General features: G+C 43.9%; 1 protein-coding gene across 10 annotated transcripts in view; it reads left to right on the top strand.

Annotated features, from left to right (window-relative positions):
- LOC112131563 (cAMP-dependent protein kinase catalytic subunit PRKX-like) overlaps positions 1-14,995 on the top strand; it is a 324,246-nt gene that overhangs the window by 108,849 nt on the left and 200,402 nt on the right. The window lies entirely within an intron of this gene.

Below are 14,995 nucleotides of genomic sequence, written 5' to 3'. Positions count from 1 at the left end.
ATAAGGGCTCCACCCTGAAGCCGGTAATCCAATTAGGAAACTTAAAAATTGGCAGATAAAAAATTTTACAACTACCGGATCCCCTTCTGTCTGTGTATTTATATGTGTTGTGTGTGTGATGTTTATATAAAACATGTTAATGTTCCTATTAGTTGACTTTTAAAGAAAAAAAGTGCTAAAAAAAATTGTCAGAAAAATAGAAATGTTAATGCATTTAGGTCACGTGACTCATCTTTGAAAAGTAAAGGCAATTTAAAATATTATTGGTAAAGTAAAATGTCTTCAACATTTAAACATTTGGTCTAAATTAGGCAGGTCAGATACTGTTTGCTAGATGCTTTAAGCTCATAAACTACTGCTGTGATTTTTAATAATTGTTTGACTTATCTGTTTTACAGCCATTGGATTCTAGATAAGGCCTGGGGACACGTGGAATTAGCCAGGTGCCCTAGCTAGGCTGGGAAGAGTCAGACATTGTCTGCAGCTCTGTCTTTGTCCTGGGCTCTATAATCTGATACATGGTTAAAATTAAGCTTACCTATCAGATATTACACCGCAAATTAAAGCTACTGAGAATTAACATTGTAATGTACTGGAGAAACAATTTTACCTATAAGGTATACAAGGAAAGTAGAATGTATTTTTGGTAAAATGTTATAAGAAGGTATGGAAATACGGTTTTTGTTAAAGGGAAGGTAATGTTGTCTAGTTCAGGGGGTTTTAAGGATCATCTTAACCTAAAAGAGCGATAAGACAAAACTGCAAGTTTAAACAAGCGGGAGGATCACAGGGTCAGGAGATGGAGACCATCCTGGCTAACATGGTGAAACCTCGCCTCTACTAAAAATACAAAAATTAGCCGGGCATGGTGGCGGGCGCCTGTAGTTCCAGCTACTCAGGAGGCTGAGGCAGGAGAATGGCGTGAACCCGGGAGGAGGAGCTTGCAGTGAGCTGAGATCGGCCACTGCACTCCAGCCTGGGTGACAGAGCGAGACTCCGTCCTCCACGCCACCCCCCCAAAAAAACAAGCTATAAAGGGTTTGTGAAGGATTGATCTTGTAAAGGAAGTTCTGTGTGTATGAGGAAGTTGGCTAAGATTTGAAGGAGATTATTTCAGTTTTTGGTAAATTAAACATTAAAATAAAAGCACACTGATGCAGGGCTCAAATCTGGGCCCATGTGTCTGAATAATGGTTTTCTTAGGAAATTAATCAGCTGTTTAACAGAAAATTATAAAGGGTTTTAAAAGGTTTTTGAAAATTTTACCTGATGGTCAAATGAATTAAGATTATATAGATTTGTTTATAAGGTTTTGTTAAGAATTGGGTTTAACATTAATAGTACACAAATGCAAAGATGAAATTTTGCTTTTTCTTTTAAACAAGATTTTCATGTAATATTAAGGGATACAAAAGGTTTTTGTTTGCCCCTTTGAGTAAATGGCAGGGAAAAGGAAGAGGGGAAAGGAAAGAGAGATTCAGTTGGCTTCATGCCGTCTTCATTGGGTCCTGTTGTTTCGAAAGCTGAGGCTCCTGTCAAAGTAAAGATTTTTTCCTTCGTAAAATTTTTGAGTTATCATTTTGGCTAAATGAATGACTTAGGTATGGTGACCTGGGATTCTATTTTGTAATATCTAATGTTTTAAATCTTTGATATTTGACAAACTTGCCAAGATCAAATTCTAGGTTATGTTTTAAAAAAAAATTAGGACACCTAAAGTCCAAAAGAGATATATTTGGCTTATTTGATATATTAAAACCATGCAGGAAGCATTGTCAAATATAAAATGGTGTTTAACTTTCTTTGGGTTATATTCATATAAATATGTTATTAGTATGTGTTACAAATCTGTGTAAGATTCCTATAATTCTGGTGTTTCAGTATATGTTATCATTAATAATTATAATTGTTATGTTAAATTGTTGTGTGTCACAGAGATGACCAAGAATTCCTTGTTGATTGCATCTTTATGGCTGTCCTGAGGCTTCTGTCAACCATAGACAATTATTGTCTTGTGTTGCTCCTTTTCAGAAGGCAGTTGTTATATTCAGCTATAGGACTCTGACAGGTACTCTTGAATGCGGGTCTCTGATAAGTTTAGAAATTGTGCCATTGGAATAGGAAAAAAAAAACAAAAAAACAAACTTTTGGGACTCTCGTGGAGAGCTGATGTGTTAAACATTGCTAATCCCTTTGTTATTCAGAATCAAGAGAATGTTTTCTTTTGAGCTATTTACCACTTTTAGCAATTGAATAAGATAAACTTGTGCAAAATTTACTGTGAGCAAAATTTGGAGCATGTTGCTTTTTCTCGACCTGATTTCTGCAGAATTTATAGAAACTATTTGAGTATTCTCAACTTATAGCAGTGTAGTTATTTGCAGAAGTGCAGTAAGAATCTGTTCTCTTTTGTAACAGAACAGAATTAGAATCACTGGTTATTTTACCAAGGCTTTGACTGGAATGGCATGCATTCAAATATAAACAGACTGCTTTAAGGAATCAAAGTTGACTTACAGAGCCAACAAAAGCCCCTCAGGAAAACGCCTCATACCTTGTGCGGTTTCTGTACAGGGTTCCTGATCTGTGGTAAGTAAAGAATGTCATTTTCTGGCAGGCCTAGAGAGCCCCACGTTATCTTGAGACCTTGGGTGGAGGAAAGAGCCTATTATGGCAAATAATTCTTCTTGCTGCACTTTATACAAATAATCAGTCCAAGCATAATAAGACTAAGACTTATTTTGCAAGTAAATTTGTCTTACTATGATTTGTCTTTAATCAAAATGGGGACTAGAGAGAGAAAAATTATGTTTCAAAAAACTATAAATTTCTTGAGTTTTCATTATTTTCTGTTAACCCTGAATTCTTTGTGGGCTACAAGTCCCCAAACGAATGCTTTCAAATTTTTCTTCCACTTTTCTAACTTGGACTCAATAAAGTGCTACTACCTTGTTCCTGAGGCCCTGCAAGCTGAAGCTTATTCCTCGTAATATAGGCAACAAAAACGTTTCAGATTTTCACTGCCTGCCTCATCTATAACGAAAGAGGCCTAACCCACCTGCATTGCCACCTCCTGATATGGGAAACAGCTGTTTAATTAAACATGTAGTCTCAGGACTAGGAAACTGACCTAAAAAGAATATGGGGTGATATATGTAAAATGTGTTCTTTCCTGTCCATCCCAATCTGTCTGTCTAACAACCACTGGCTCAAATCTCTCTGCTAGCCGCCCCATGTCTGATTGGTTCTCAGAGATTTCACCTGGGTCCCTCAGAGCTTAAGGTCAAGTCTACAAAGGCTTCGGAAGCTAGGACTTCCACTCTTTATCCTAGGACCTTATAGTTCACTGTTCACTTAAATGCTGTGCCAGAACTACAGATGACCATACTAATGCCTTCGTCATGCAAGCCTTGAAACCCCAACCAGGCACATGTGAGTACATGCAGACAGCTGCAGAGGGGTTCCACTCCTTTTACCTTGGGGTCTGCAGCTACACCCGCTATGCCCACTGTCAGCGGGAAGAAGTTAGAGCAGTCGTCTCTTCTTTTTCCATCTTCATAGCCCACACCTTAAGAGTAAGGTGTTATAAAACCCAAAGGGAGGGATTGAAACCACCTTTGCAAAAATTATAACTAACTGAGAACATGTTGACAGTGAGAGAAAACTGACGTGGCTGACTGTCTTGCTTCTAGCTCACAGGTTGACTGTCTCTGCTCATTCCTGGCCAAGCTAACCTGGGGGAAAAATTTAGTTTATAGTTTCAATGATAATAGTCCTTCCCCAAAACTAAATGTTGTTGTAAAACTAATGAAAGGCCACCAAATTAGGATGAGAGGGGCTTGAATTCTAAATAATTTACCATTATGCCATCACGCCGTAATAATTTGCCATTATGCCGGCAGTCAAGATTTGCATCTTCCCCAATTACTCTTGAAGATAACATCACTGTTGTAGAACCTAAGATTGGCCTTTGAGATGTCTTTTCAGGCGTTTGCATTTCTGACAACCAGATTGCCTCACTTGGACCCGCAAACAACCGGTCCTGTGGCCCCCCCACTGAGGAATGACTCAGCATAAGAGGCCAGTTACAATTCCCTATGATTTCATCTCCAACCCAACCAGGTCAGGATGCTCCCTACCCTACCCCCCTGCTCACCAAACTATCTTTAAAAACCCTAATCTCTAAGCCTTCGGAGAGACTGATTTGAGTGCTAATAAAACTCCAGTCTCCCGTACAGCTGGCTCTGCATGAATTAAACTCTTTATTACAATTCCCCTGTCTTGATAAATCAGCTCTGTCTAGGCAGCAGGCAAGGGGAATCCATTGGGTGGTTCCATTACTCTTAATATTTGTGAATAATTGCATCTACAAAAATGATTAAGTGGCTTTGCCCACTGTAATCCTAGCAGCTGACAAATTACTCTGTAGACTCCACTGTGTTTCCTAGGGCCGTGGAATGCCTTCTTATGCAAGACACGTTTCCATGGATTCAGGAAATCATTTTAATGGTTCAGCTATCTTAATTTAAACAAAAGTTCAGGGCTTATTGTTCAGCTGAGTCTCTAAAAATATTTTTTGACTGCAGCGGCTCCTTTACATTGCTAATGTGTATCCATGTTTAAAAAAAGAATCTTTATGAAACAGTGAAGGCCAGCATTTCTTTGAGGTGTTGGCAGTCTTTGCTTGAGGAATAATAAAGGAAAACATTAGTTTCATCAAATAATAAAATAAAGAAGACCTGAATAAAATGTCCACATTAGTAGAGGATGAAAGTACCCTGAAACTCTGCAAAACAGTAATGTCTCATGCTTTGATGTGATCTCATTAAGTGAGAGCAGCACATTTTGCTGGCGTGTTGGGACCCCCAAGACCACCCTCAGGCCCAGTGGTTTGCTGGAAGGGCTCACAGGACTCAGTACCTGCCACACTTACGGTTTATTACAGTGAAATAATACAGATGAAAATCAGCAAGGGGAAAAGGCACAAGGCACGAAGTCCAGGTGAAACTAGGCACAACCTTGCAGGTTGTGTAACCCCCAGTGGAGTTACAGAGAGGCTGTTAATTCTCCCAGAAGAATATATGATTGGCCATGTGCGGGAGAGTGGCCAGCCGGGGAAGCTCACTTGAACCTTGGCGCTCAGGGTTTTTATTTGGGGGCCATTCCTGTGGGCATGCGGCCCATGCCGAGGGGTTCAGAAGGAAAATAGGAGAATACAAGACTATCCACACCACTTCAGGCCCATGCCACATGGAAATCTGGGTGAGGTTCTGTATCTGTCGTTTGTGCATTTGTGCATATGTTAGATGTCAATGATAAAAACTAATTTCTAAGAATGTGTAGGAGTGGGTAAGTAGCTGGAGAACATGATACCCAGGCCTTTCATATAGAAAAGAATAGCACATCACCCTGGCCAGCTGTGTGGCATGAACAATTGATCCTCCTCCACCAAGTATGTCCATTCTCCCTTTGCTAAATACAGTGGTGTAGGTTTGCAGAGCCTCTGCTCACATGGGAGGTTATGAAGGGGCTAATTGTTCAATTACCAACCCTCTCATAACCGTGCTAGTTGCAAACAAACTGTTTGAAAAGACTGTTTTGCTAAACTGTTCTCTTGGTGTGATTATAACCATTCACAGTAGCAAAATGCAGGAATCCAGAAGTTCTTACATTCCAGATGTTCATAACCATTCCACTCTCCTGGTTCCAGTGCAATTTCAGTTGTACCATCTTTTCTAAGTGTATTGTTCTAAATTAAGACTTTCCATTCTTATACTCATTAATTTGTTACAGGGAGAAAAAGCAATTAGAATGAAAATCAGTTGAGTATTTATAAATGACAGTTGTTTAAGTATACATATTGTTCAGTGTAGTCAAAAATTCTCCATTGGTATTGACACCCACAAAAATGGTTAGATTCTGTTGAAGATGCACATAAGCCTTAAATTTCACTTCCTACTTTAAAAATTGGTGACGATGTGAAAATGTCTAAGAGAGTCCACATTTCCTGTTTTAGATAAGATGAAATAGCCACTCACCAAGGTGCCTGTCTTCCGAGTTTATTCACCGTTACGTTCAAGACTTGCCTGCTCTGAAATTCTAATGTGACCTTAAAAGTGTCCAGCATTGATATGTTTTATGCCAAATTCCATTCCCTTTCTTGCTTTCCAGACCGAACAGCAAGTGAGTTGTCTGGACTGTGAGACACAACACTGTCCGTCTTCCCTGAAGTCTCTGTACATCCCTTTGCTGGTGCCTCCTTCTCCGTTCACTTCTCAACTACTGCTGTCCTCAAGATGATGTTCTTTTTACCCTCCCACATCTGTGCCTGTAGTAATATGCCACTCCCTTCCTCCTGAAGTCTGAGTCCCATCCCCAATCTCTCTGCTGATCCCCCAAGTCTGAGTGTCCACTCCCAATCTCGCCAGTGACTCCTCCCCTCCAAGTCACGGTGTGTATCCCCGACTTCTCCATTGCCATCCATACTGATATTTTGAATGACGCTTAACAAGCACTCTTTAATGTAATCCCACCCTTGGTACCATCACCATTTCCCTACCACGGTCTGTCCACTCCAAAGATAAGCTTCCTCTACCCTGTGATTATGTCACTCTTTGCCTTAGTCCATTCGAGCTGCTATGACAAAATACCATAAACAACAGAGATTTTTTTCTCACATTTCTGCAGGCTGGGAGTCCAACATCAAGGTGTGGGAGATTCAGTGTCTGGTGGGGACCCGCTTCCTGGTTCATAGACGGCGCCTTCTCAACTGTGTCCTCACATGGTGGAAGAGGCAAGGGAGCTCTCTGGGGTCTCTTGTATAAGGACACTCATCCCATTCATGAGGGCTCCACCCTCATCACCTCCCAAAGGCCCCACCTCCTAATGCCATCCCCTTGGGGGTTAGATTTCAATATATGAATTTAGAAGGGCGGAGAGAAGCATTCAGAATTAGCACTATTTAGTAGAAAAACATCAGGATTGTGTTCAAACATTTTTTTCCATGTTATCTTTCCCACTGCCTCCTTGTCTTCAGTTCCCTCCCCACCACCTGGCACCCAGATATCCTACCCTTGTCAGTGTTACCTCTATCCCCCCATCACTGTTTTGTTGTAGTAACAATATCTCACATGTATCAAGCACTTGCTGTGTGCCAGGCATGATTCCAAATATTGACAGATGAAACTGTTTATTCCTACCGATCCCTAGGAAGTAGAAACAGCTCCATCCTCATTTACAGATGAGAAACCCAAGGTACTGAGAAGGTCCTGGCCTACCCAAGTCACTTCAAGGAGGTCATACAGCTGGGATTCAGAACATCATCCATCTGGCTTTGGAATCTTTCTCATTTTTTCATTTATTCAACATTCATTGAAAATAATGTAATAAAAATTATATATATGTATCTATATCTACATATAGATACATATGTATATATAGCTATCATGTACTACATGATGCTTTCAAATACAGTCGGCCCTCCATATCCACAGGTTCCCCATCCACAAATTCAACCAACTGTGAATCAAAAATAAATTGGGGGCTAGGCGCGGTGGCTCACGCCTGTAGTAATCCCAGCACTTTGGGAGGTCGAGGTGGGTGGATCACCTGAGGTCAGGAGTTTGAGACCAGCCTGTCCAACGTAGTGAAACCTCATCTCTACTAAAACTACAAAATTAGCTGGGCATAGTGGCGCATGCCTGTAATCCCAGTTACTTGGGAGGCTGAGGCAGGAGAATCACTTGAACCCGGGAGGCAGAGGTTGCAGTGAGCTGAGATCGTGCCATTGCACTCCAGCCTGGGCAGCGAGCGAAATTCTTTCTCAAAAATAAGAAGAAGAATAATAAATTGGAAAAATAATACATTGGAAAAAACAAAAATAACAATACAACAATTAAGATAATACATATATTTTTAATTTTTAAAAATGGCAGTTTTATTAGAGGAGGTATGAAAATATGAAGTAAGGTTGCAATGAGCAGCACAGCAGAGAAGGGGCTGCCTGCCCTCCTCCCCCCGCCCCATATGTATTTCGTGTGTGAGACAGGGTCTCACTGCGTTGCCCAGGCTGGAATGCAGTGGCATGATCTTGGCTCACTGCAGCCTCAGCCTCCTGGGCTCAAGCAGTCCTCCCACCTCAGTCTCCCCAAGTAGCTGGGACCACAGGAATGTGCTACCACACCCAGCTAATTTTTCGTAGTTTTTATAGAGGCAGTGTTTCACCATATTGCCCAGACTAGTCTCGAACTCCTGGGCTCAAGCGATTCACCCACCTTCGCCTCCAAAAAAGTGCTGGGATTACAAGTGTGAGTCACTGCACCTGACCTATTTATTGTTTTTTAAAGACAGAGTCTCTCTGTGTTGCCCAGGCTGGAGTGCAGTGGCACAATCATGGCTCACCGTAGCCTCAGCCTCCTGGGCACAAATGATCCTCCCGCCTCAGCCCCGCCCCCCAGTAGCTGTGAGTGCAGGCACGGGCCACCACACTCAACTAATTATTTTTATTTTTTGTAAAGATAGGGTCTCATTTTGTTGCCCAGTCTAGTGTTGAATCCCTGGCTTCAAATGATCCTTCCACCTCGACCTTGCAAAGTGCTGGGATTACAGGCATAAGCCACCACACCCAGTGCCAGTCTTAGTTCTTTGCTCGTTATCTGAATTTTCACCATATTTGCATACACCTGGAGTATTTTCTTAATATTTTTCTTAAATTCAAACAGTTGCTTTTTATTAGATATACCAATACCTATTAGTATACTAGTTTCATTTAGTTCTATTGTTCGCATAACATACATTCAAATAGCTATTAAATTTCAAACATTTGCCCTCATGCTACTTAAAATTATTTTGAGTACCGTCGGAAATGTGGAGGCCACCAGAGAGTACTTGATGTCCAGGAATGCGGCAGTTGTCACCTTTTCTCCAGCAGCTTGAGAAAGGGCATAGAGTGCTATCTGAGCTGGATTTGAACCAGAAGTTTTTAGGCAAAGTAAGAAGAGCACTTCAAGAAAAATAAAGAGCAAAACCCAGCATTTTTGAGGAGAATGCGCCATCTTGGTGATGCGGACCTAGGACACATGATGGCAGGAAGGAGGAAAAGATGCTGGCAAGTAGGGTTAGTGGCACATTAACACCAGCTGAGACACGGGAACCTCATGGATGTGGTTGTATCTCAATAGAACTTTATTTACACACACTGGCAGTGAGCCAGACTTGGTCTGTGGGCCTCAGTTTGCAAGCCCATGATCTAGACAGTGCACAGATAGCAGATGGTGCCCATCAGCTTTGGATAGCTGTCAGTATTACAAGTATGTAAGTCTGTTAAATACTTAAAAAAATTCCAGTTTTAACGTTACAAATTGATACCTTTGGTGTTTGTTTTAGCTGAAGATGCAAAAGCAACCCCCCAGCTGCCTGAGTATTAAATGCTACTTTTCTCTGCCAAGGAAGCAGTATTTCGAAAGGCCAGTGATTGATAACTTAGCAGATTTCGAAAGGCCAGTGATTGACAACTTAGCAGATTTCGAAAGGCCAGTGATTGACAACTTAGCAGATTTCGAAAGGCCAGTGATTGACAACTTAGCAGATTTCGAAAGGCCAGTGATTGACAACTTAGCAGATTTCGAAAGGCCAGTGATTGATAACTTAGCAGATTTCGAAAGGCCAGTGATTGATAACTTAGCAGATTTCGAAAGGCCAGTGATTGATAACTTAGCAGATTTCGAAAGGCCAGTGATTGATAACTTAGCAGATTTTGCTGATGAGTCAGGCCAACATTAGCTGGGCGTAGTAGTTCACTGTATAAATCAATGGTTTGTGAAGTCGTTTGTGAGGGGTGTGGTTTAGCAGTGTCATAATTGCAAGAAACGCAATACATGTACTTGGTTTGTTTTAAATGTTTATGTTGCCTAGTTAGATGAGACAAATTCTTATACAGACTGTTTCTTCTCTTGTGAGACTATTACACGTTTTATTCCAAATAGACAGGACTTTACGTGGAAGATCCTACCATCCTTTATAAAATGTCGTCCTTTGTGTAAGCCTTTCAGTTTATCATGATTATACTCTTTTTTTTCTCCCTGGGAATAATTTTACCTCATCTGATTATGCTCTGTTACTGTGTGTTACCTAAGGTCTATGACCAATTGCATGCAGAGGGTGGCCTGCTTTTCAATAGCAACAACCAAGAACCAAGCAGAAATGTAAGGAGAGTAGAGCTGGGGGTAGTGGCCTTTCAGGGTGTCAATTCCCCAAGCATGGTGGGGTTGATGGGACAATATTGGAAACATTTTTGGTTGTTACAATGGGAGTGTGCTACTGGCATCTAGTGGGTAGAGGCCGGGGGTGCTGCTCAACATCGTACAATGCATGGGACTGTGTCCCCCACAGCAAGGAATGAGCCAGCCTAAAAGTCAGCCATGCCGTGGTTGAGAAACCCTGCTGTGAAGAGATTCATCAGGGATACGCCTCCTAAGTAGGTGGCAAGCCTAGTGTCTTCAGGAATGTCTCTAGGCTGGCCTACTGGTGACACCAAGGACACTAACCCAACACCCTCACACGATCTTTCATCGAGGTACCACCAAGCTCTTTGTTCTCCTGCCCTTTAACTACTTCTGCACCTGCCGCAGGGGCAGTCCTTGATGCTTCGTTTGTCATTGACATTCTGGTGTTCGTTCCTACGGATGTCTTGTTGGGCAGCGGAGATGTGTTCAGAGATGCAGGAAAGCTGAGGAGGCACAAGGCACCGAATTCTCACCACTCTGGCAGACTGCAAATGAATGCGCCCATTAGCCCTGGAGTCCAAGTGGGAGGGGTGAGATGCTGGCAGGTGTGGAGGCAGGCATTACCTTCCGCAGCACCCTGGCACCTGGTTCCAGCAACTGTGGCCTAAGAGGAAGTGGTCAAGCAGCCTTTATTACATAGTCCTTGGGCATTGTGTTAGTTTGTATGGGCTGTAACCAGTACCTTAGACTGAGTAATTTATATACAACCAAAGTGTATTGCTCACAGTTCTGGAGGCTGAGAAGTCCCAGATCAAGACGCCAGCAGATTTGGTGTCTGGTGAGGTCCTGTTTCACATGGATGGCTCCTTCTGTGTCTTCACATGGTGGAAGGGGCAGGGGAGCTTGCTTGAGCCTCTTTTATAGGGACACTGATCCCATTCACGAGAGTGGAGCCCTCATGATTTAATTGCTTCCTGAAGGCCCCACCTCTTAATACCGTCACTTTGGGGATTTGTCTCCCACATACAAATCTGGGGGGGACACAAACATTCAGAACGTAGCAGGCATCTTCCTGTCCCAGAATGAATATCAGAACCAGCAAATATCCTAGTGGCCATTTCATCTGACATCCTTATTGTTCCAGCAAGGAAAGCTGGGACAGCAACCTTTCCACTCAGCTATGGTCTTCTCTCCATCAAATTTGTCGGGGGTCTGGCTGCTGTCCCGTCTATGTGTCTCATCAGCACCTCAAGGTACTTTTTATCCCTGTACCACAGAGGAGGAAATGCAGGCCCAGCCAAATGAAGCGACATGGGCCAGGCACCCAGTGGCAGAACGAGGACAGAACCCAGCCATCCTGCCTGCTGCTGACATTTTCTCCATCCAGCCCTCCTGCTTGCCTTCATGAGACCGCATGGCCAGAAATCAGTAAGAAAGTCTTGCAAGCAAGTGGTCTGAAAAACCATTGCTCTAGAGGCCATGTAGAGATCCATTCAGAGAAATGCAGCTAGTGAAAATTTCAGCAAATAGGAGGACTTCTGTTAACCATGGCATGGAATGCACATCTTCCAGGTCTTTATGAAGGTGCCTAATTTCCAGTCATGACAACCTACCCTCTCCAAAAGAGGACCCAAGCTGATGAAAGACCTTCAAGTTACCCCTGTAGAACTTTATCCTGCGCATTTGTCATTGTGCATCTGCACAGGATATTCCTTTTGGCAGACGACTTTCAGCTCTTTGCAGAAGTCTCAAGACGCCACACCCTTCGTCCATCTTTACTGGTTCATCTCTTTGTTCCAAGAAGACTTAATTGAATGTGGATACTGTTGTCCACATGATCTAGAAATGAAATCTATGTTGGAGAGCATAATCATGTAGAGAGATAAAGTTATGCAGCCAAAACATGTACTCAACATTAAAAACCCAGATGAGAGAGAAATCAAGGGCACACTCCCGCCGTGGGTTAGACTGAGCTTTGCACACCTTTCTTTGTGAGTTGCCTGAGCTGCACCCACGCTGGCTGCTGTTCAGAGCTGCCAGTGGTCTAGCTGAGCGGCCAGGTGGAAATGGAGTCCGTGTCCATGCAGGGAATTCAAGAATTTTGGTTCCTGTGCTTGTGGGTGGGTCTTGGAGTGTAAAGTAAAAAGCGGAATCTCGGAGTCACATAGTCTACAGTTCACAGTTCAGTTCAGCGTCATATCACATGATCCTTGGGCGGGTTACCTGATGTCTCCAATGTTTGTCCTTATGTGTGAAACAAAAACAGTACCAATTCCATACAGCTGCTACAAAGACTGAGGTAGTGGACAGAGTGCCCAGGTTTGGTTGAAGATGGTAATGTGGTCAGAATCGGCTCTGTTTCACAGAGCATGTGACTGCAGGTACCAGTTCTGTGGCCCAGTGCTGCTTGCGGGAATGAATGAGTCAGAGTGGATGAATGAAATGTCCCAGGAGCATGAGACTTTCCTTCCACAGTTGCTCCATCAGCCGTGAGGTTTGCTTCTCAGGTGCCGTCATCAGCACATAATGCTGCATTCTGGTGCATTCAGTAGATGTTTCTAGATACTGTTTCGTGGTAGCTAAGAGTGGTTTCTGGCTGCCCAGGCTTAGATCTCAGCCCCACCCTACAAACTGAGCAACAGGAGGCTGTCAGTTACCCTCAAAAGATCTCAGAGACTGATTCATCCAGGGGAAAGAGGCAGTGACAGAATGACGCTGAGAGGCTTGAAGCCATTTAGTAGGAGCCACGTGAGTGGCCCCCATCAGCCGCGAGAGTCATGCTGTCTGTGAGAGAGGAATCACTGTGGCCCAGAGTAGATAAGGAGGATTCCATGTAGTGGATCGTCAAGCCAAGAATGCAGTGAGGTCCCGCTTTATCCATTGACTGGGGGTTTTCTCTTCCACGCTTTTCCAAAGACCTCAATGATAAAAGCTTGCAGGTAAAACTCTGTATAGCATGGCGGAGAATAGAGTCGTTGGTGAACCCAAGGGTGGGTTGCTTTATTTTGGTAGGAGTGGGTAGGGGAAAAGGAAGGTGGATAGGGAGAGAGAAAACAAGTTAGAAGGAAAAGGTAAGGTTGTTGTAAACAGCCTTGACTTATATCCTCCAAAAACACAGGGGCGGAGGAACCCTTGAGGATAGGGGAACCTGGAAAGGGCTCCTTTGCAACCTAATGTAGGCAGTTATAGTTTAGTAAAGAAATATGCAAGCCTCTATGCAATTGATTGTAAAATTAATAGCAGCTACCCTATTACTCTGTTAGATAAATCTCAACTACACATTTGATATGTTCTTTACAACCTGGTGGTGGGGACAGAACAGAGGGTGGATTGAGGAGGAGGGAGAGTAGACAGAGAAAAGTGAAGTGTCAGAAAGCAGCAAGGAGAGCACAGCGCAGAGCTCATCTCCTGGAGGAACATTCCCATCTGGTGAGCGTTTCGTTTATTGCAAGGTCAGTTTGCATTTGGATAAGGCAAGGCAGAAGGGCACTGATATGGAAGCAGAGGGAAGCCGGCTGCCATTGCCCCCCGTTGGCTGAATGAAAGACGGCGGAAGAGGATCACCTGTCCAGCAAGGCTGACAGTCCTGCCTCCTGGGATAAGCAGATTCTCAGCCTGCAGAGTGGCCTAATCAGGGAGGTAGAGTGGCTGCTTTCCGAACTCCCTGCTTCCTGCTCATTTGCCTCATGCATGGAAGATGTAAACAGTGTGAGAGTTGAAAGCCACACCATGGGAATGCCTTGGTGTCCACCCCACCTTTTGCCAGGGAGCCGAGCACTGGGGGTCCATGTTCCTCACACAAGATCCCCCCATGACCTCCACCTCCCAAGGATTTCAAGCTCCTGTGCACCCCCAGGCCGCCTCTGCACCAAGCAAAGTGACCCACCCCTGCCAGGCGGGGTTGCCTGTTTTAGGAAACTCCCTGCAGCAGCCTAGGCTTGCTGGCGGTGGGATGCCACCTCCGTCTCTCTCCTTGATGAAGGGCTGTCGCAGCTTCCTCATCACCCCCAGACCTCCACATAGATGCCCTGCACCACTGCCTTCTTTCCTTGAAGCAGGCGCCATCCACAAGAGCAAGGCATGGCTTTCTGTGTATTCGGTCCTGACCCCCTCCCCGACAGCTTCATTCAAGAGCCTTCATCCAAAGCTGATCTGAAAACACCTTTAAATTGCCAAGCATCATTGGTCAGCAGCTTCCTAGAGCGGCAGTGAAAGAGATGCACTGGGGGAGGAGAGGAAAAGAGCCAGCATCAATTAGCAAAGAGAAAATTCCCAGTGTCTTGAGAAAATGACTCAGTGCCACACCAGTCAGTCCAGAACGGCCTCTTCTCCGTCTTCAGTTGTTGAGTTGTGATACACTTGCCCCGCGTGCCAGGAGCACTCAGGGTCAGCGTTTGCTGTTCCCTCATCTTGGGCTGAAGAGAGGTGCCCTGTGTGCTTTCAGGGGGTGACACAGAGAGGCTTCAGCCTGAGCTTCTGCACAGTCTTACGAACCACGGAGTTTTAGGGGGGAGCCTGGAGCCAAATTTGAGTAACAGGAATGTCCAACCGGGGCTTGCAGGGCAAACTGTTGTCTGTTCTGCTTTGTTCTTAATAACACTGAAACGGTTCTACCATTAAAGTCCCTTGTTTCATCACATACCAACCCTGGTCTTCGTGGGTCTGAAGTCCCTCCCTCTCTTCCTGCCCTTTCCCACCTTACTGAACCCAAATCAGAAGCATCCCTGGGCATTCTACAGCCGTGTCTGTCCCTGCAAATTAAGTGTGTTTGA

The sequence above is a fragment of the Pongo abelii genome, chromosome X (genome assembly GCF_028885655.2).
Source record: "Pongo abelii isolate AG06213 chromosome X, NHGRI_mPonAbe1-v2.0_pri, whole genome shotgun sequence".
Lineage (NCBI taxonomy): Eukaryota > Metazoa > Chordata > Mammalia > Primates > Hominidae > Pongo > Pongo abelii.
Note: the sequence above shows the minus strand (reverse complement) of the source record. Positions and strands in the feature narration are given on the sequence as shown.